This window comes from Bos taurus, chromosome 4 (genome assembly GCF_002263795.3).
Source record: "Bos taurus isolate L1 Dominette 01449 registration number 42190680 breed Hereford chromosome 4, ARS-UCD2.0, whole genome shotgun sequence".
Taxonomy (NCBI): domain Eukaryota; kingdom Metazoa; phylum Chordata; class Mammalia; order Artiodactyla; family Bovidae; genus Bos; species Bos taurus.
This window is the reverse complement of record NC_037331.1, coordinates 55,777,670-55,798,753: the sequence shown is the minus strand read 5'-3', so window position 1 is coordinate 55,798,753 and position 21,084 is coordinate 55,777,670.

Genomic DNA, 21,084 nt, shown 5'->3' with positions numbered 1-21,084 from the left:
TCCTAGGCTGAATTGATGTCTCTGTCTTTTGTGCTCCACTCTGCACCTTGTACAGAAGTGTCTCCCAGCATCTCTGGAGCTTGTTTCTCATGTGTTTCTTTCTCCCTGTTTAGACTGTGAGCTTTTCATTGGCAAAGATATTGCCATTTTGTTTTCCCTCCACAACTTCTTGCTGCTTGACTCTATTTGACATCTGCTGGCTCATCTCTGCCACATACTAAGACTGAAGCTTAAGAGGAAAGATCAGAGTTCTATCTTGGTTTATTTCACACCCTTCCCCTGCTGCTCTGTGGTTCTGTGTATTCTGGAAGCTGCAGATAGCCTCCTTCCAGATTATCTGTCCAAATGATGAATCTGACTCTGAGCTCTGGCCCCTACCAACAAGCTTTTGGCTATGCTGTGCATGCACCCTGTCTGGTCCCTTTGGACTTGCACCTCTGGAAGTTGACTGCAGAACTGTGTACTGGACTGTGAACCTTGCTGGGTTTCTGCAGTTCAACTAGATAGCCCGCACTACCGACTGTGTTTTGATTTTAAACTGATGGGACCAAGACCTGTGGGCACTGCCGAAGCTATCCCAACCCAGCTCCTGGTTCTGCGTTCCTAATCAGCCTTATCTTATGTTAGTTATGTCTTGGCACATTTTCCTCTAATCCTAACTGCAACTTCTACTGGCACAGTTTTCTCTGATCCTTTCTCTTTCTTTTTTAAAAAATAATATTCTAAGTATTTTTTAGAAAATTGAAGTATAGTTGATTTAGAATATTGTACTGATTCCTGTTACATAGCAAAGTGATTTAGCAATACAAGGGTTTACTCATAGCTCAGTTGGTCAAGAATCTGCCTGCAATGCAGGAGACCTGGGTTCGATTCCTGGGTCAGGAAGATCCCCTGGAGAAGGAAATGGCAACCCATTCCATACTATTGGCTGGAGAACCCATGGACAGAGGAGCCTGGCAGGCTACAATCTATGGGGTTGCAAGAGTTGAACACGACTGTGCAACTAAGCACAGCACATACATCAGTTCAGTTCAGTTCATTCACTCAGTCATGTCCAACTCTTTGCTACCCCATGAATTGCAGCACACCAGGCCTCCCTGTCCATCACCAACTCCCGGAGTTCACTCAAACTCGTGTCCATCGAGTTGGTGATGCCATCCAGCCATCTCATCCTCTGTCGTCCCCTCTTCCTCCTGCTCCCAATCCCTCCCAGCATCAGAGTCTTTTCCAATGAGTCAACTCTTTGCATGAGGTGGCCAAAGTACTGGAGTTTCAGCTTTAGCATCATTCCTTCCAAAGAAATCCCAGGGCTGATCTTTAGAATGGACTGGTTGGATCTCCTTGCAGTCCAAGGGACTCTCAAGAGTCTTCTCCAACAGCACAGTTCAAAAGCATCAATTCTTCGGCACTCAGCTTTCTTCACAGTTCAACGCTCACATCCATACACGACCACTGGGAAAACCATAGCCTTGACCAGACTGACCTTTGTTGGCATACATATGTATGTTTTTTATGTTCTTCTCCATTGTGGTTTATCACATAGTTCCCTGTGCTATACAGTAGGACCTTGTTATTTATCCATTCTGTAGAAACAAACCCAACCCTCCAACTAAGCCCAAATTCCAGCTTCATCCCTCTCCCACCCCTTTCCCCCTTGGTAACCGCAGTCTATTTTTTATGTCTGTGAGTCTGTTTCATAGATAGGTTCATTTGTGCCATATTTTAGATTCTACATATAAGTGATATCATATGGGATTTGTCTCTTTATGACTTACTTCACTTAGAATGATGATCTCTAATTCCATCCATGTTGCTGTAAATAACATTATTTTGTTCTTTTTTGTGACTGAGTAGTATTCCTTTGTCTATATGTACTTCATCTTCTTTATTCATTCATCTATCAATGGACAGTTTGGTTGTTTCTGTGTCTCGGCTATTGTGAATGGTGCTGCTATGAAGGTAGGGGTGCGTGTATCTTTTTGAATTATAGTTTTGTCCAGATATATGCCCAGGAGTGGGATTGTTGGATCGAGTGGCAACTCTATTTTTAGTTTTTGGGGGAACCTCCATAATGTTTTCCATATTGGCTGTATCAACTTACATTCCCACCAACAGTGTAGGAGGATTCCTTTTTATCCACACCTTCTCCAGCATTTGTTATTTGTGAACTTTTAAATGATGGCCATTCTGACCCGTGTGAGGTAATACCTCATTGTAGTTTTGATTTGCATTTCTCTAATTTAGTAATGCTGAGCATCTTTTCATGCGCCTTTTGGCCATCTGTATGTCTTCTTTGGAGAAATTTCTATTTAGTTCTGCCCATTTCTTGGTTGAATTGTTTGTTTGTTTGTTTTCGTTATTGAGTTATATGAGCTGTTTGTATGTTTTGGAGATTAAGCCCTTGTCTGTTGCATCATTTGCAGATATTTTCTCCTAGTCTGTAGGTTGTCTTTTCATTTTGTTATAGTTAACCTTACTGTGCAAAAGTTTGTAAGTTTGATTAAGTCCCATTTGTTTATTTTTGATTTTATTTCTATTGCCTTGGGACATGGACCTAAGAAAACATTAGTATGATTTATGTCAGAGAGTTTTCCCTATGTTCTTATTTAGAAGTCTTATGTGTCATGTCTTATATTTAAGTCTTTAAGCTATTTTGAGTTTATTTTTGTGTACAGTGTGAGGGTGTGTTCTAACTTCATTGATTTACATGCAGATGTCCAACTTTCCCAACCATCCTTGCTGAAGAGACTTTTTCCTCACTGTATATTTTTGCTTCTTTTGTAAAAGATTAATTAGCTGTAGATGTGTGGGTTTATTTCTGGGCTCTTCATTCTGTTCCATTGATTCATATGTCTGTTTTTGCATCAATATCACACTCTTTTGATTACTGTAGCTTTGTAGTGTTGTCTGAAGTCTGGGAAAGTTGTGCCTCCTGCTTTGTTCTTTTTCCTCAGGATAGATTTGACAATTCTGTGACACTTCCTCTTTCTCTGCCTTACCAAAGTGTCCTGTATTTACACCAGGTGCATATGATTGCACCAAATAGACTGTACTGTGATCATTGTCTGTCGCCTGTCTCCCTCTCCCACTAAATATAGTCTAGAGCTTGTCAACAATTTTTTCTATTTTGACACATTTCGTTTACTGGCATACCCACCATGGATTTATTCAGATAAATTGTAACTCCACCCCTTCTATTATGATATACAGGAATGTATATCATGATGCCAGTAAATGAATACAAAATTATTATAGGGATAACTGAATCCCTTCTCATCTTTTAAAGTAAATATTTCACAAACGTTAGTACTTTGTTATTAATAGAAAATCATTTGTTAGCCTTCTGAGATGGCTGCACTATTCCAATGTGCCATGGGTGCCTCTGGGTAGGACCATGGGTAACTGAGAGCTGAAGCTACATCACAGGTGTCTCTGAAAACGCAGCCCCTAGCACACTTTGGGACAACAGCAGATGTCCAGTGCATAGCTGTTTAATTTGTCATTGGTTGATGAATTATAAAGTAAAATTAATTTTTAAATAATTCCATAGGTTTTCTTAAAAACAAAAAGGAGACTAAGGGTATAGCTGTCTTTATGTCCAGCTGTTTAAAGGCAGCTTCTAACGCCAAAGTTCTTTAGAATTGGATTTTCTTTCACAATAAGGCCCTGAAAGAGATTGCTATTCAGGAGAAGTAGTAAACAACATAGTTAATGAGTTGGTTCACTCCAGGCATGTTATTACTTTTACATACTGGTGAGTGATTTCCAGACTATAATTATGGGTATCTTTTGGGTATCCATATAGAATCCATTATGTGAATTCGTAAATCTACTTCATATTCTTTTGGTCAGATGCTCATGTAATAATACTTCTAGGGTATGATTACTTCAAGGAGCTCACAATCACAAATAGCACAGTAGAAATAGCTTCTAAGAGAACATGACGCTAATACTGTGTTCTTTACTATTTAATGTGTGGTTTTATCCTAGTCACTTTGCTTTGCTGAGGCTTTAAAATGGGAGTTAAGTGAATAGTCTCTAATCTCTTCACTCACTCTAAAATTCTTGAGTGTAACAAGTGTTGATAAGACTTTAGAAAGTACATGGACAGATTGCTTCCCTACAAAATGAGAATAAACAATTGTAAAGTTTAGTCAAAATCTTTACATATCCTTCCAAGGTGAAAAGACTGGTGCCTTAGCCCATGAGTCACAGGAGACACTGGGCTCCCTGTCCATTTCTAAAAAAAATGGATACCTAGCCTGGGGTTGGGAAAACAAGGTAATCACTGGAAGGATCCCTGATTTGCCACATGACTGGTACTCATGGATTGTGTCTTGGAGTGGCTCCATAATTAGAGCCAGAGAAGATCCTTCAGGGAGTATAGTAGTGTTTGGATTGGAGTTTAGGATTTATGCATCTGTAGGCATCCTCACCAGGCTGTGAGGTGTGTGAGAGGGCAGTCTGTCTAACTTGAAAGATTGATGTGATGGGAACTGGAGTCCAAGTGAAAGATGCATCTTTGAGGGCAGAGAGACATACCTTCTATTGTAACATGAAGAAGAATGGAGAAACAGGTTTTGAAACAGGCAGGTTTCACATATGAAGGTGAAGATATGAGGGCATTCCCATCTAATAATGTAGGTTTTCTCATGAAGTGTAAGTCAAGGTCATCAAGCAAGAATGAAAAGGGAAGGTGGGGTAGGAGGTGAGAGGGAAGGGCATATGAAATAATTGTGTTAGAGAGTGGAAAAGTGAGCTTACTAAGGAAACACTGTAGACATTCCAGTATGTGTTGCCTGCCCAAGTGAGATGAGTGTTCATGAATTTAAATGATGTACTTTTGCATCATCAAGATACAGGAAAAGTGGATATTCAGGTTCAACCATGGTTTTGTTAGGACAGTACAGTCAAAGGCAAGAGCATACAGGGACTGATAGTCTTGATGATTACCAAAAGAGATAGTTGAAGATAGAAGATGGGTAGGTTAGTAACAGACAGAAGGTCAAGACTGAAAATTGTAGCAGTGGAGGAGATTGTTAATAGAATTAGTGAGCTCAGAGAAATAGGAGGTGGGAGCTAGAAGTGGGATGTTGAAACATTATGGAAGGACTCACGATATGGTCATAGGAATGGCTGACTGAGATGCTGTGGAAGAAAACAGCATCCCTGGAATTGAGGTGGATGAGAAACTGAGACACTGAGATGTATGATGGGTGATCTGTGTGGATGATGTCATCACTTTAAGAATGATGACAGAAGTTGTGATGATAAGGAAGATCCCAGTCTAAGATCTCTGTTGTAATCCTGTCAAAGAAGGAGAGAAGTAACTGGAGATAAGACGATGGTAGCACTGAGAAGGTAGAACAGTTATTATTGCTGGCTGGGATGAGCTTCAAAGCCAAAAAGAAAGGGGGAATGATTTGAGGTTATATTGGAAAGCATGGAGTATGATCTACCTTTCAACCCTTTTGTATGTGCAATGTGAAAGGGAAAAAAATAGCCTCTACTTGAGAAGAGAAAGCAATGATGTTAGGAGGTGACATGGTTTCATTTAAGGCAAAGAGAAGGAATGTTCAGAAAAGACATTGAAGATACAGTGTTTACTGATGAGGAATTTTGAAGAATTCAAGAGCAGCATTTGGAAGGGAAGATGGGGTGGTGTGGTGGATCAGATTCAGGGATGTATTGAGAGAGGGAAAAGTTGATGATGGTGTAAGAGTACAGAAAGGGCAGTACTAAAAGGGAGTACTAAAAGAGTTCTAAAAGAGCAGAGATAGAATCATAGATGAGAAGTCTCTACCCTGAGAGGACCCAAGGGTCTTAATACTTATCATCTCAGTGACAAGATATCTTGGGAACCTTACCTTTATGTACTTTCTATATTGAATTTCCCAAAGAAAGACAATGCCAAAGAATGCTCAAACTACCGCACAATTGTACTCATCTCACACGCCAGTAAAGTAATGCTCAAAATTTTCCAAGCCAGGCTTCAGCAATATGTGAACCGTAAACTTCCTGATGTTCAAGCTGGTTTTAGAAAAGGCAGAGGAGCCAGAGATCAAATTGCCAACATCCGCTGGATCGTGGAAAAAGCAAGAGAGTTCCAGAAAAACATCTATTTCTGCTTTATTGACTATGCCAAAGCCTTTGACTGTGTGGATCACAATAAACTGTGGAAAATTCTGAAAGAGATGGAAATACCAGACCACCTGATCTGCCTCTTGAGAAATCTGTATGCAGGTCAGGAAGCAACAGTTAGAACTGGACATGGAACAACAGCCGGGTTCCAAATAGGAAAAGGAGTACGTCAAGTCTGTATATTGTCACCCTGTTTATTTAACTTATATGCAGAGTACATCATGAGAAACGCTGGACTGGAAGAAGCACAAGCTGGAATCAAGATTGCTGGGAGAAATATCAATAACCTCAGATATGCAGATGACACCACCCTTATGGCAGAAAGTGAAGAGGAACTCAAAAGCCTCTTGATGAAAGTGAAAGTGGAGAGTGAAAAAGTTGGCTTAAAGCTCAACATTCAGAAAACGAAGATCATGGCATCTGGTCCCATCACTCCATGGGAAATAGATGGGAAAACAGTGGAAACAGTGTCAGACTTTATTTTTCTGGGCTCCAAAATCACTGCAGATGGTGACCTCAGCCATGAAATTAAAAGACGCTTACTCCTTGGAAGGAAAGTTATGACCAACCTAGATAGCTTATTCAAAAGCAGAGACATTCCTTTGCCAACAAAGGTTCATCTAGTCAAGGCTATGGTTTTTCCAGTGGTCATGTTTGGATGTAAGAGTTAGACTGTGAAGAAGGCTGAGCGCCGAAGAATTGATGCTTTTGAACTGTGGTGTTGGAGAAGACTCTTGAGAGTCCCTTGGACTGCAAGGAGATCCAACCAATCAATTCTGAAGGAGATCAGCCCTGGGATTTCTTTGGAAGGAATGATGCTGAAGCTGAAACTCCAGTACTTTGGCCACCTCATGCGAAGAGTTGACTCATTGGAAAAGACTCTGATGCTGGGAGGGATTGGGGGCAGGAGGAGAAGGGGACGACAGAGGATGAGATGGCTGGATGGCATCACTGACTCGATGGACGTGAGTCTGGGGGAACTCCGGGAGTTGGTGATGGACAGGGAGGCCTGGAGTGCTGCGATTCATGGGGTCGGGAAGAGTCGGACACGACTGAGTGACTGACTGAACTGAACTGATATTGAATTGTGGGGACTTTTAGGTAAAAGTAGGAGTAAAGCAACCCTTTTTGGCAATAACTTATTTTCAAGTTATAATTATGAACTTGTGGTTCAGGTGGAACTTGTTTCAGAAATGTACTGGTAGAAACCCTTGGAGCTCAGAAAGTGATAAGGCATTGGCTACTGTAGGATACTATCTAATAACATACAATAATTGATTGATTGATAAATGAAAAAAATCACTTTTTTTCCTCCCCACTGTAAGTTCTTTACCTGGTTTAGATTTTTGAGAGGGAGAATTCTCTCTTTAAATTCTCAAAGTGGTCTTTGAACCTCCAAAAGATTACCAACCACTGATCTACATGATCAATCAAACATCAAACATTAAGTGAGTTTCTTTTTCTCTGAATTAATTGAAATTCACACTGGATTTACTAAGTTTTTGTTATCACTTGGACACAAACAATTAATCTTTGGTTTACATATTTGAGTTCTCTGTGAAATCTTGTTACAGCATAACGAAAAATACTCTATAGAGAAACCTTAGTAATTTCCCATAATGACTAAGAGAGCATTTTTGGTGTGCTGCACTTCATAAATCAATGAGCAAATAAACACAGGGACAGAGTAAAATAGACAAGGGCATGTTATCCCTGTGAGTACACTTGATTGCATAACAAAAAAGTCACCATGAACTATTGGAATGTACATTAATGGTTTGAATAGTACTCTGCACAAAAACAAACACTTCATTAACAGATTTCATTGGAATTGATGATAATTCTGACCTGTAGTCAGAATTTTTATCTTTGCATTAAGAAAAATGTGTTGAATATGAACATTAATCATGAAAGCAAAGGAAATGAACAGCTTACTTCAATGAAGTCTCTTAGTCCAGTAAGCTATTTTGAAAAGCATTTGGAAAATCATACTTGGGGTATCTGAATAGTAGGAATGAATATGTTAACGACAACTGGTTATTTATTTACTAAAGAACTCATAAACATTGTCTAAGAACCATAGCCCTACTTCACTCCCCTGCCAGTCCACAATGTATGCTATAAGCCCAGTGCGCCCTCCACTTAGAGTAAATTTTTTACAGTTAATCAATTCTAGGTTTTTCTTCTCTCTCTAATCCATAAATATAAAAATAGATGATAATTCTATTGTAAGAGAATCTTTTGACATAGATATTGAGTCTTGTGAGTTACTGAAACTAATAGTTTCCTTTGTCTTATATTTTCAAATGACTTGATATGATTCAAAATAGGTTAGATAAATGGAAGCTTTAAGTTAAGGTTTTATTTTACTGCTCCTAGGACAATAGAAGGTAAATCAAATTATATAATATTATAAGCTAAAATAATAAAATTTGGAATACAAGAATAAAACTATCTCTATAATATGAACTGGATCATCTTTAATTCCCAATATGTAACAGAGGGCCTGGCTTATTGTGAATGCTCACAGAATATTTTCAATAATGAGTGAACAAAATATAAACATTTTTTCATACATTTTTGATGGCTAGAAACATTGGCAGTTTGGAGAGACATTGTATTACAAGTCTTTTTGTGGCTCAAACTATATATAATTAAAAATTCACATTTAAATTAACTTGGTATATATAATTAAGGACTTTCTGACTAGTGTGTATTTTCTAAGCCAACTGTACATGATCAGCAAGTACTAAAACAATTATTTACTTATTTACATATGGATGCAGGAATACCTAATAGTCAAGTAAATCATGGTGAACCAACCAGATTCTTTTCAAAAATAATTTTATTTATTTGTTTTCGGCTGTGCTGGGTCTTCGTTACTGTGTGGGCTTTTCTCTAACTGTGGCAAGCAGGGGCTACTCTCTAGGTGTGGTGCACTGCCTTCTCATTAGGAGAAGGCAATGGCACCCCACTCCAGTACTCTTGCCTGGAGAATCCCATGGACGGAGGGGCCTGGTGGGCTGCAGTCCATGGGGTCGCTAGGAGTCGGACACGACTGAGGGACTTCACTTGCACTTTTCACTTTCATGCATTGAAGAAGGAAATGGCAATTCACTCCAGTGTTCTTGCCTGGAGAATCCCAGGGACGGCAGAGCCTGGTGGGCTGCCGTCTATGGGGTCACACAGAGTCGGACACGACTGAAGCGACGCAGCAGCAGCAGCCTTCTCATTGCAGTGGCTTCTTTTATTGCTGAGCACAGGCTCTGGGGCATATGGGCTTCAATAGCCGTGGCACGTGGCCTCAGTAGTTGTGGCTCCTAGTGCCTAAAGCACAGGTTCAGTAATTGTGGTGCACAGGCTTAGCTGCTCTGTGGCATGTGGGATCTACCCGGACCAGGGACTGAACCTGCATCTGCTGCTTTGGCAGGTAGATTCTTTACCACTGAACCACCAGGGAAGCCCCCAGCTAGATTTTATGTCTAAAAAATCTTGTGATATGATTCAACAGCAAAAAGACAAATAACTAAATTTAAAAATGGACAAAGGACATGAATAGACATTTCTTTAAATAAGATGTACAACTGATACATGAAAAGATGCTCAAAAGTTGCTAGTCATTAGGGAAATGCAAATTAAAACCACAATAAGATATAATTTTGTATCTATTAGAACGTCTATTATCAAAAAGATAAGACATAGCAAATGCCGGCATGGATATGGAGAAAAGGGAACTCTTGTGTGCTGTTGGTGGGATTGCAAATTAGCACAGACACTAGGGAAAATAATATGAAGGTTCTTCAAAAAATTAAAAACAAAACTATTGTGTGATCCAGCAGTTCCACTTAGGTGAGTATATCCAAAGGAATGAAAAACACTAACTCATAAAAGACATCTGTGACTCTGTGTTCATAGCAGCGTTATTTACAATAGCCAAGTCATGGAAACAACTTCAGTGTCCATCAACAGATAAATGTTTAAAGAAGTTATGGTGTGTGTGTATGTATGTATATAGACATATGTACACATGGATTATACAATGGAATATTACTAAGCCATAAAAAATGAGGAAACACTGAAGCCTTAACAGGCTTCTCTGGCTCTAAAGTTCCAGAGTGCTCACAGGAAAACACTGTTGCTGAAGTAAGAAGCTTGGTGCTCTGTTTCATACTCACTCAACAGGCCTGAACACCAGCTGGCTTATTCCTCCAATTCTAAACCCTTGGGAGTAAGCTGCAGGAGCAAGAGGGTTCAGTGACTTGCCTGAGCCCAGACCAAACTGTATTTTTCTGCTAGTGTTTGAAATAGAATTCAAAGTCTTTAAGATTTTACATTATTTAGCCTTCAGTAGATTTTCAGATACCTGACCTTTAAAGTATCTGTCCTTCCCTTTGCTTTTCCATGATTGGCCTTAACTGAAACTTTAAATCTCCTACTTTCGTTGTCAGTAAAAGAAGCAAAAATGAGGGCAATAAAAAGTCTTAGCTTCTATTACTGAATCAATGACCAATCCTTTCCTATCTAAGAAAGCCCATGTGACAGTAAGCAGTGGTCTGTAGCAAGCACCATTATTACCTAAAGGCCAGCCAGCAATTTTGTTACAAACTCTTCTGAGGTAGTTTGTAATTTGGTTGTTTTAATTAAACTTTACCAGCCTAGACTACAGAGGGAAAGTACTGGGAATTTTCCACTGAACTGTCACTCTAAGTGTTTTACTGTGGATTTGATATCAGAAATCATAACAATATTTAATGCCAGATGATTGGCATAACAATGATCTTGACTAACAGCTTGTGAGTTGGGAAGTTAAATTAAAATTGATGTGCTTATCTGTCTCTTGAACTGTCGAATCAACACATGCACCTTTTACTTTCAAAATTGCTGCATCTTGGGGCAGTTGGCTGCAATCAGTAGTTAATTCTGTGTATTTTAGCAAGAGACTAGGTTGATTTTGTTTTCCTTTTCTTTTCTTTGTGATCTTAGATAAGGATAATGAAAATGATGGTATTGGTAAATTTACCAGTGCAAACTGGGGCCATAAAGAGATGAATGTCTAGAAGAATATTTCCTTGGCTTAATTAATCTGTTCAGAGAGATTAGGAAATGTAAAGCAGCTAATAATGTCAATGGCTACCATTATTATTTACTCTGTGCTGGGTACTAGGCTAAAACCATTCCTGCATTTACAACTTGGAGCCACTCTTATAGAGGAAGATAATAGCACCACTTCACAGGTGATGAAATTTGCTCAGATCCCACAGTTAGCAAGTGGTAGATGTATGTTTTCAACTTCGGTTTGCTTAACCCTGGGTACCATGTTTTAAACTATATCATAATGCTTCCTGTCACAAACCACCCACTCTACCAAAAATCAAGTTCTTTTTCCAAGAGTCTAGGTTATGGTGAGGCTCTTTTAAATGTTGTCTTTTATCTATAGAAAAACTATTTGTTCTAGAGCTACATACAAAAAAAAAAAAAAAAAAGAGAGATAAATATTAAACATTCTATTCACCTACTTTTAGCTTAAGAACAATAATAACACAATGTAATTTTATAAAACTGAATATTATTATTTTTATTTTACTTCTATATTTCAGCTAGATGGGAGAGAGAGAGAAGTGAGGTGAAGCAAAGAGAAGATGAAAAGAAGAAACGAAATGGAAGGACTAGGAAGTTGAGGGGAAAGGAAGACTGAAGGGAGTATGGAAGGGAAGCATGGAAACAATTCCTAGTAACAGTGAGGAAGGCTCATGTACCCTCTTTGACCATCACTACTGAGAATTTGTACCCTCTTTGACCATCACTACTGAGAATTTTTTTTTCCATGCCTCTCTTTAATCAAGGTCTTTCTTTAACATCATCAATTTCTTCCCTCCTTTGGCTTCATCTACTTTGCCTTAAAAAAATACACAGTTCCCTTCAAACATGAAGACACCTTCCCTTGGTCTTGAGCCCTTTCTAACCCTGGTTGAATTAGTGAATGACTTGAGATACAAGCTCTGGGTATCCGTGTACCAGGCATTAACTGCTAGGTTCTAGGAGTACAGAGTAGTACAAGAATAGATACTTTCCTTTTCATAAGCAAAATTTCCAAGTCATTGGAATTTAATCATGGGCAGGTACGTGTCTCTAAGACCATACTTTATAATGATAAATCCATTAAGAAAAAATCTGCTGAAACAGATTGTAGTGTTAGGTAGATAGATCAACCACCATAGAAATTTCTTTCCCTTTTTAAAACTTATTTCTTCTTTTTGTTGACTGTGATTACTATCTTCGTTTTCTTTCTGTCTGCTCATTGTGACAGTATGATACATAACCCCCTACTAAGTTGTGCCTTGAATGTCACCAATTACTTCCTTATTAAAAAATCAAATATTTCTTTTACTCTCATACTTTCTCTTCCATCGTACATATTATGTGTATTTATTATATGATACTCCACCTCTTCTCCACACCCTCAAATTATTTCTTTCTAGAACTATTAGCTCAAATCATCCTTGTTTAGGAAAGCTTTATCTCAAACTGGAGGAGCTTGGTTAGAAAAGCTTTATCTTGGGCAAAATTTAATAAGTGCAGCTTGCTAAATTTGGGAAAAGCTATTCAAATTGAGGTTCTGAGTATTATAAGTCATATATTCAAGTCCTAGATTATATTCTTTTACATCTGGAATATACCCTCTAATGATGATGGTTTCTCTCCTGAAAGGAGATGGGGTCTTATGTGCAGTTTTTCAGGGGGATTATTTTATATTTGACACACATATATCAGAAGTAAGCATGGATTTTAGAAATCTCATTTAAAAGTTATTTTATTGAAGTATAGTTGACTCACAATATTTATTTCTAGTGTATAGTGAGGTGATTCATTATACATGTGCATACATTCTTTTTCATATTCTTTTCCATTATGTTTTTTCACAGGATATTGATTATAGTTCCTTGTGTTATATAGTAGGACCTTGTTATTTATCCATTCTATATATAATAATTTGCATGTACTAATCCCAAACTCCCACTCCATCCCTTATCCACCCCCTTATTCCCCATTGGAACAGGTCTGTTCTCTATGTCTGTGAGTCTGTTTCTGTTTTATAAATAAATTCATTTATGTCATATTTTAGATTCCACGTATATATGATATCGTATGTTATTTGTCTTTCTCTTTCTGACTTACTTCACTTAGTGTGATAATCTCCAGGTCCATCCACATTGCTGCAGATGCCATTGTTTCATTCCTTTTTATGGCTGAGTAGTATTTTACTATATATATGTGTGTGTATGTGTACAATATATATATATGTGCTTAGTTGCTCAGTTGTGTCCAACTCTTTGTGACCCCATGGACTGCCAGGCTCCTCTGTCCGTAGGGATTCTCCAGACAAGAATACTATGGTGGGTTGTCATGCCCTCTTCTAGAGGGTCTTCCCAACCCAGGGATCGGAGCCAGGTCTCCTGTATTGCAGGTGGATTCTTTACCATCTGAGCCACCAGGGAAGCCCATACATATACCACATATTTTTTATCCATTCATCTATCAATGGACATTTAGATTGTTGTGATTATTATATGTCTTGATTATTATAAATTAGAAATCTCATTTTTTGACATTCAACGATTTAGGCTTTTTGGCTTTTTGGGTATAGGGGTTGGGGGTCTGAGGGGAAAGTCCAACTTTTCTAAAAGTAATCTAAGTTCTAACTTTGTCCCATCCACTTTCTCTTATCTTAGAAAGAAGACTAGCAAACTCCCTCAATTTACCATAAGAGCTTCAACAACAGTATCCTCACTAGGAAGGCACAGACTGTCTGCTCAAATATTAGGTTACAGTTTGCATATCTCTTAACTCCATTTTGTGTACAATCATTGTGGAGTTACTTATTTTGGGAATTGAGTATCCCATGAAGTTGGTTATCAGATTTATTATATCAGTAGATATAGTCCCTCTTTGCATTTCTCTCTTTAGAATTTTAAATTTTTTAAATGATTCTGTAGATTTTGCTTACTGATATAGTAAGGAGATTTGGGTTGTGTCCATATACAGAAGAAATAAGTGGTTGAAAAGAGGGAAAACAGTTAATATGGTCATTAATCTATTATAGGGGCTTCCCTGGTGGTTCAGATGGTAAAGAATCTGCCTGCAGTGCAGAAGGTCCAGGTTAGATCCTGGGTTGGGAAGATCCCCAGAGAAGGAAATGGCAACTCACTCCAATACTTCTTACAAGAATTCCATGGACAGAGGAGCCTGGCAGGCTACAGTCCATGGGGCAGCAAAGAGTCGGACACGACTGAACAACTAGCACTTTCAATGTATCTATGTGGCAACAGTGGAACAAGTTTATATGGCAACAAGTCTAACAGTCTCAGACTTGCCATTCCAAGTATGACAAACAACTGGTTTGTAAGACTTCTATTCTTAATTGATTCACTTATCATTGTAAAATATGGTTTAGATATCTACCAGCTCATGATTAAATGCTGATTCACCATGCTGCCTCTTCTGACAATTTGCCCTTAGAAATTTTCCAGTAGAAATGAAATCTTGAATAATGAGTATTAGCTAATTTGAGAAACTTGGAACCCAAATGAAGGATACAGAGCCAATTTATATAATGAAGTTCCAATTTATTCAGCTTTAAAAGACTATACAACATTTGGGCTATGAAATTCTTAAGAATATAGTTTAGACTTGGACTCAGTAGTAAATATCCACATTTACATTCATTATGTATAATTACCACCCCAGAGCAGGTAAAGTCTGAGTTTGATTAGTCATGAATAAAGAATAAAAAAAGAGATAATATATGTAAACACACTTAGTAATTTCTATGTAACTGTTAACAATAACAGTTACTGTTTTAACAGTCAGGCTAACTCTGCATTGTCAATGTAAGAAGCATGCAGTCCATGGTAGCTTATCGGTCAGGATGCAGACAAAAAATAAATGGTTCACTTAAACCAAGTAATGGAGGAGAACTTAGTAAAAGGACTGCTTACAAAGGTGTATGGAAAGAGGGCAAGGTCAAAGTAAACTAGCAGGAAATGGTGAAGCACAATAGAACTAAAAATAGTAGAGAAATGTCATCTCTCTAGGCCTGCAGAAGCAAGAAAAGGAGAAGTTACTGGAGCCCAGGGAGAGAAAGCAGCTGTAGGAGTCTGTCTGAGAGGTGTTGTCTTTGGTAGAGGGACAGAGTCTTACCATGGTCAAGGGGACATGTAGCTAGTCTCACTCTTCTCTTTCTCACTTTGATCTGCTAGTGTCTCCCATTGGTTGGACCCAATCGGAGGCCAGGAAGCCACACAGCCCATAGATACGTTTCATACACATCAGCCTCTGGAACACAAAGCAGGGAAGAGAAGCATCAAGAGTGAAATTGCTCTGGAAGAGCAAGTCAAATACATCCAGCTCACAGGCTAGACTTAGCTATGGCCTACCTTAACTTATTTGGATCGTTTAACTTTTATTGGCCCAGATAGCATTGTTCCTTCCTTTGAATGCTACAATTACTTCCTTCTTGACAAATGCTTCTTTTACTCTCACATTTTCTCTTCTTTCTGTTGTGTATACTGGATGATATCTGCTACCTTTTTTCCCACCCCAAGTCATTTGTTTCTAGAACTATAGCTCAAATTTCCATTCCAATCTAGAAAAGCTATATTTTGAACTATTTGAGTTTGGCTTCCTAAATTTGCAACAATCCACTCAAAGGGAATTGAGGTTTTATATTATGCTTCCCTCCCAAAAGAATGTGTAAAACTTGGAAGAGATTTTTGCCTTAGGTGAACAGCTGGACTATAATCTCCAGAGTCTATGAATATTGTGAGTTACAAGAATGACAATATTGTTGTATGTCGAAGTGTACAGTACTTGTCTTTATAGATCACTTTCTGCTGTACCAACCTTTCTTGAAAACCATCAGGCAAATGGGAAATAGAAAAAAGTCACATCTTCCTGAATTTATACAGGAACTGCTGAATCAGGAAATGTTAAGCTGTTAGACGATTTTGACTCTTAAAAACACACCTTATAAAAGTATCTAACCTTATTAGCTTTGTCTTCATGTGAATAGAGTTCATGGATTATGGCTTTTGTTGAGTTTATCAATATACTTTGCCAAGATGAGATTACCTTTAAGGAGGAGTAAACTGGCCCCCACTTTCTCTTTGATCTCATCTGTCATTATTCCTTTTAATACCTGCAGTGCACACGCACACACTAGACACAATCTCTCAAACATACTCCACCCCACCATATTAAGCCTCCTTCTTAGCTCTTAAGTTTTACACACACTGTTCCTACTACCAGGGATACTCTTTCTACTCCTTGTATTTTTCCTCTTCTGCCATTCACCATAATATATTATGTTGCTTACTAATGATATTATGCTGTGAACACCCTGAGAATAGAGGCTATTTCTTACTTGAAAGTGAAAGGGTTAATCACTGAGTTGTGTCCAGCTGTATGCAACCCTGTGGCCTATAGCCCGCCAAGCTCCTCTGTCTATGGAATTCTCCAGCCAAGAATACTGAGTGGGTTGTCATTCCCTTCTCCAGCGGCTCTTCCCAACTCAGGGATCAAACTCAGGTCTCCTGAATTATAGGCAGATTCTTTACTGCCTGTGTCACCAATTTCTTACTTATTCATCATTAAATCTCCAGGACCTTTTCCAGTGCTTGGCATAAAATAGTTTCTCATTATCTGTTGAATTAATAAGTGGATGAAAGAAATAGCAATGGAAAAAGTTTTATTCACTGATGTTTATTCTCAAGTTAGTTCTGCTTAGGATGATCTCCTTTGTAACTGTGAAAGAAAATTGCCAAGTGCCTGAATAATTCACAAATACAGTGTAGGTCTTGCATAAGCTGCAGAACAATGGCCAGCATGTTGCACTGTGAGGGCTCCAGATTTGTGAAACAACTGTGAATAAACGGGCTCTACCAGGGCTGCCTAGATTAGATGCCCACCAGAATCCCTTCAGGTTACTTATTACATTTACCGAAGCCAGGTCTCCGACCTCCCAGACCTTCTGAGTCAGCATCTTAGCGGGGCGGGGGGTGGTTCTGAGAGTCTATGTTTTATCATCTGTCCCTACCAACCCCCACGTGGTGGTTCCGGTGCACATTCAAGCAGGACAAGGTTTGCTTGATCCCTGAAAGGTCTAGAAGCTCCCCAAGGACTTGTGAGCTTGCCATGGGCATGAGCCATCAACAACCCTAAGTTTGTAAATAATATTTGTAAATATTTAGTTTTATGTTTTAATTTTTTATGACTTGTAGACTTTCCCATGGGGAAATGTTTAATTTCTTTTTCTGCTTTGTATTGCAGGGTCTTATTCACTTCATTAATATTTAATCGAAGAATCATACTGAGCTATTTCCAGACTCTGAGTGGAGGGAACATGGTACTGCCTTCCCAGTGGAATTCTGATTAATGCACCATCTCTGTGGTCCCTGAGGATCACCAACTTCCTCATCCCCCAACTATACATATTTATTCTGTGGAGAGGGAGGCAGAAAGTTGGAGAAAGGTAAGCACTGCTGAACACTGTTGAGATATGCTGGGTAGTGGAATGTTAAAACCTGCTTTTGCATGTCTGTAAGTATGAGTCTACTTGTGTGTCTCCATCGAATCACCCAATATAGTTCTGCCTCTTTGTTTTCACAATCACTTACTTTTATTGGAAACTTGGTTGTTGTAAAATTAAGCATTTAACTTCGGTGGAGACCTCTGCTAAAACTTCCTAATATGCGCTCAAATATTAAAAACAATTGCTCGAATCATTTTGGTTAGATGGTTCTGGTGATTCTTCTATTTAGGCTTGTTATTAAAGCCAAGTGAGTCATTTTCTTGTTATAGCCCTTTTTAGCCCAACACATGATCTTCAGAAAAGTCAACAGACCTTTCCTGATGGTCACCTAGTGGCCTTGCTGTTTCTCCACGTGAATGTGATATTGAATATTGTACAAAGCCACTTGAAAAAGATATAAAAGAAGCCTGACATGTAAGTTTACAGAATCGTGGATTAGCTATCTATTTCTATCGAACAATTTACCATGAAGTGAGTGGCCTACCACTCATTTATTAGGTAAACCAAAAGTCTGGCAGGAACTTGGCTGAGTTCTCTGCTTAGGGTCTCGCAAGGTGAAAATCAAGACATTGGTTTAGTAACAGAGGAACAGTTCTTGTCTGGAGGCTCAGGGAGGAATACACTCAGTCAGGTTGTTGGCAGAATTCACTTCCTCCCAGCTGTGAGACTGAGGTTGCCACTACTCTGCTGGCTGTTGGCTGGGGGGTTCTCAGCTCTTGCAGGCTGCTCTCTGGTCCTTGCACCATGCCCTCTCCATTTTCAAGGCTAGCAATTGTGTATCAGAAAGTTTTTCTTGCCTCAATGCTACCAGCCAGAAAAAACTCTGCCTTTAAAACAGCTGATATGATTAGGTCAGGTCTACTCATATAGCCTCTATACGTTAAGGTCAATTGATTTGAGGATTTACAACTTAAAAATTCTATTACAGCAGTACCGAGATTATTGTTCAATTGAATAACTAGAGGATAGAAAATCCATCTTGAAATTCTGGCTAAAACAGACAAGAACAGTATTTAAATGATAAGACAATCATTATCATTTATAAATATATATAATCTATATTATACCTGCAATCTATATTATTCAGTTTTTATTAGCTGATAATATGGCTGGTACCTTTGGGAAAAACATCAGTTGTGACAGTATACGATATCATTTGTACCTTATATGTAAGCCAGAAATTAGGGTACAGGATATAAAATCTTTTACCAAATTTAAAGATATACTTCCTCTTGAATTTTGAATGAAATAGCTCATCTCTAGAGACCGGATTTTCAAGTCATCTGAAGGTTCACTTTAATGCCAAAATCGCCTAGAAATTTCCTGATAGTTACCTGCCAGGCCTGAGGACTCATTCTTTCCTAAGTCTGTTGCCCAGTATCAAGAATTCATTTATAGACAGCTACACAGATGGCTAATACAAAACCCCTGTTTTGATTGGCTTATATTTAAAACCACAGATGCTTAGTGAAAAGTCCTTTTCCTGAATAACTCCATAGGTCAGCTAGCACACTGTATCATTAAGTTCTTGTTAAATGTGTGTGTGTGCATATATATATCTATATATATATATATATATATATCTTCAATAGCGTAGAAGAGCAAGTAAAGGGAGTCTGTTAGGATAATGTACTTAAAATCAGTGAGAGAAAATAGTTTTTACATTGAGTAGGCTCCTAAGAACTGGGTCAAAGATTATCATGTATAGTGGAACTATGAATTTGCATACTGAACTTTGAACTAAGATAAAAAACTATAGCAAGATGTGCAGAGAAGAGGGGGAGACTCAGGAGAAGGATGGGACCAGGAAAGTGCCCAGGGGAAGATGGCTAAAGAGAGCTTAGGGCTGGGATGAGAAAAGTAGTCCACATTGGCCAGAGGAGGGTTGTGTTTCATAGCTGGGCATATTCTGAGCTTGAGTTTGCAGCAAGCAATGAGTCAAACTAGAAAGAATGCAGAAACGAGGAGAAAACAGACAATGGAGGTCAGTGGTTCTTCAATTTTAATTAAACTTGTTGGCCTCCTTCTTACAAAATCCCACACATATAGCTTATGTCTAATTCTGAGCTCCATAGCAATCGGGAATCTCTACAAATGTTTAGATCAACGGCCACCCAACACAGACTCTGGATTGGATGCAGACCCAACAAGCCCTGAGACCACCTACAGAACTATAATGGGACAGCAATCAGCAGCAGGCACCAAGATCTTTGATTCTGAAGTTACCCTCTTCTCTCACCAGGAATCTCCTTATACATTCTGGTCACTTACAAGTCAGTCTTACAGTTTAACCCTTGCAAGGTTCAGAAGGATTGAGGTTACAGAGGGTGGACTTGGGCATGTAAGACAGAAAAAAGGATGAGTCCTAACGTTTAGGTTATAGTCTCAAGCAGATCTGATGGATACCTCAACTGGAACTACCTCTCATTTTTTCCTTTACAAAGTCATATCCTCCTTAAATGTTTCTGGCTCTTTTATGGTCAAATTCTTAAACCTGCCCATCTGAGAAAATTGTGTAAAGTCTTTTTAAGCTGGACGTTCACACAAGCTTATTTAGTTTATATTCTTGAGTATTTAAATAATTAAGAAGGAGCCTCAAGAAATCATCAAATGAAATAGGTACCTAATAATTGATGAAATACAAATGACTTTGAACTAGAGAGACAGAGAAACAGCAGACAGCCTCCAAGGCAAGGTATTCAAGAGAAACTATTAAAAATATCATGTAGGTTTGTCTAGGGCCAATTGTCAAGAAATCACTAGGATTTTAAGTGGCACTTTCTCCTCTCCCTTTTATCAAATCTGTAGCTGGAAAATGTATACCAGTAGAGAAAGTCGTTGATTATGATTATCTACTCTGTGTCCAGAGAGGCCTAGGAATTATCCACATAGACTCTTCCATCAGAGTGGATGATCCTGGCCTGTCTGCCTGTTACTCTCACACTTGGGGTTCAGTACGTCGGTTATTCTCAACTGGTATCATCGGTGGCTAAAATTTAGCTTCAGGAAGAAATGGTTTGGGGAGTTTTAGTTTACTAAGCATGTCATTGCAGTCATTACAGGTTGGTCTGTGTTCTGAGCTGTTTCTTTTTAGGAAGGAGACATTACTACTGATGATGACCATACTGAATGCTTCGGATTCCTTCTTAGGTAGCAGACTCAAGTACAAGGACAGGTCAAGGAAGAGACTTCAGAAATGAGGCTGTGTTGGGGAAATCTATTACAAACAAATGTGTTTGGAAAGATTCAGCTACTCTCCTAGTGAAGAGTCATTTGCATTGAATGTGAGCTAATTGATGATGTGGCAACTATAATTCATAAATCATTTAATACTTGATTGTTATCCTTTTTGTGTA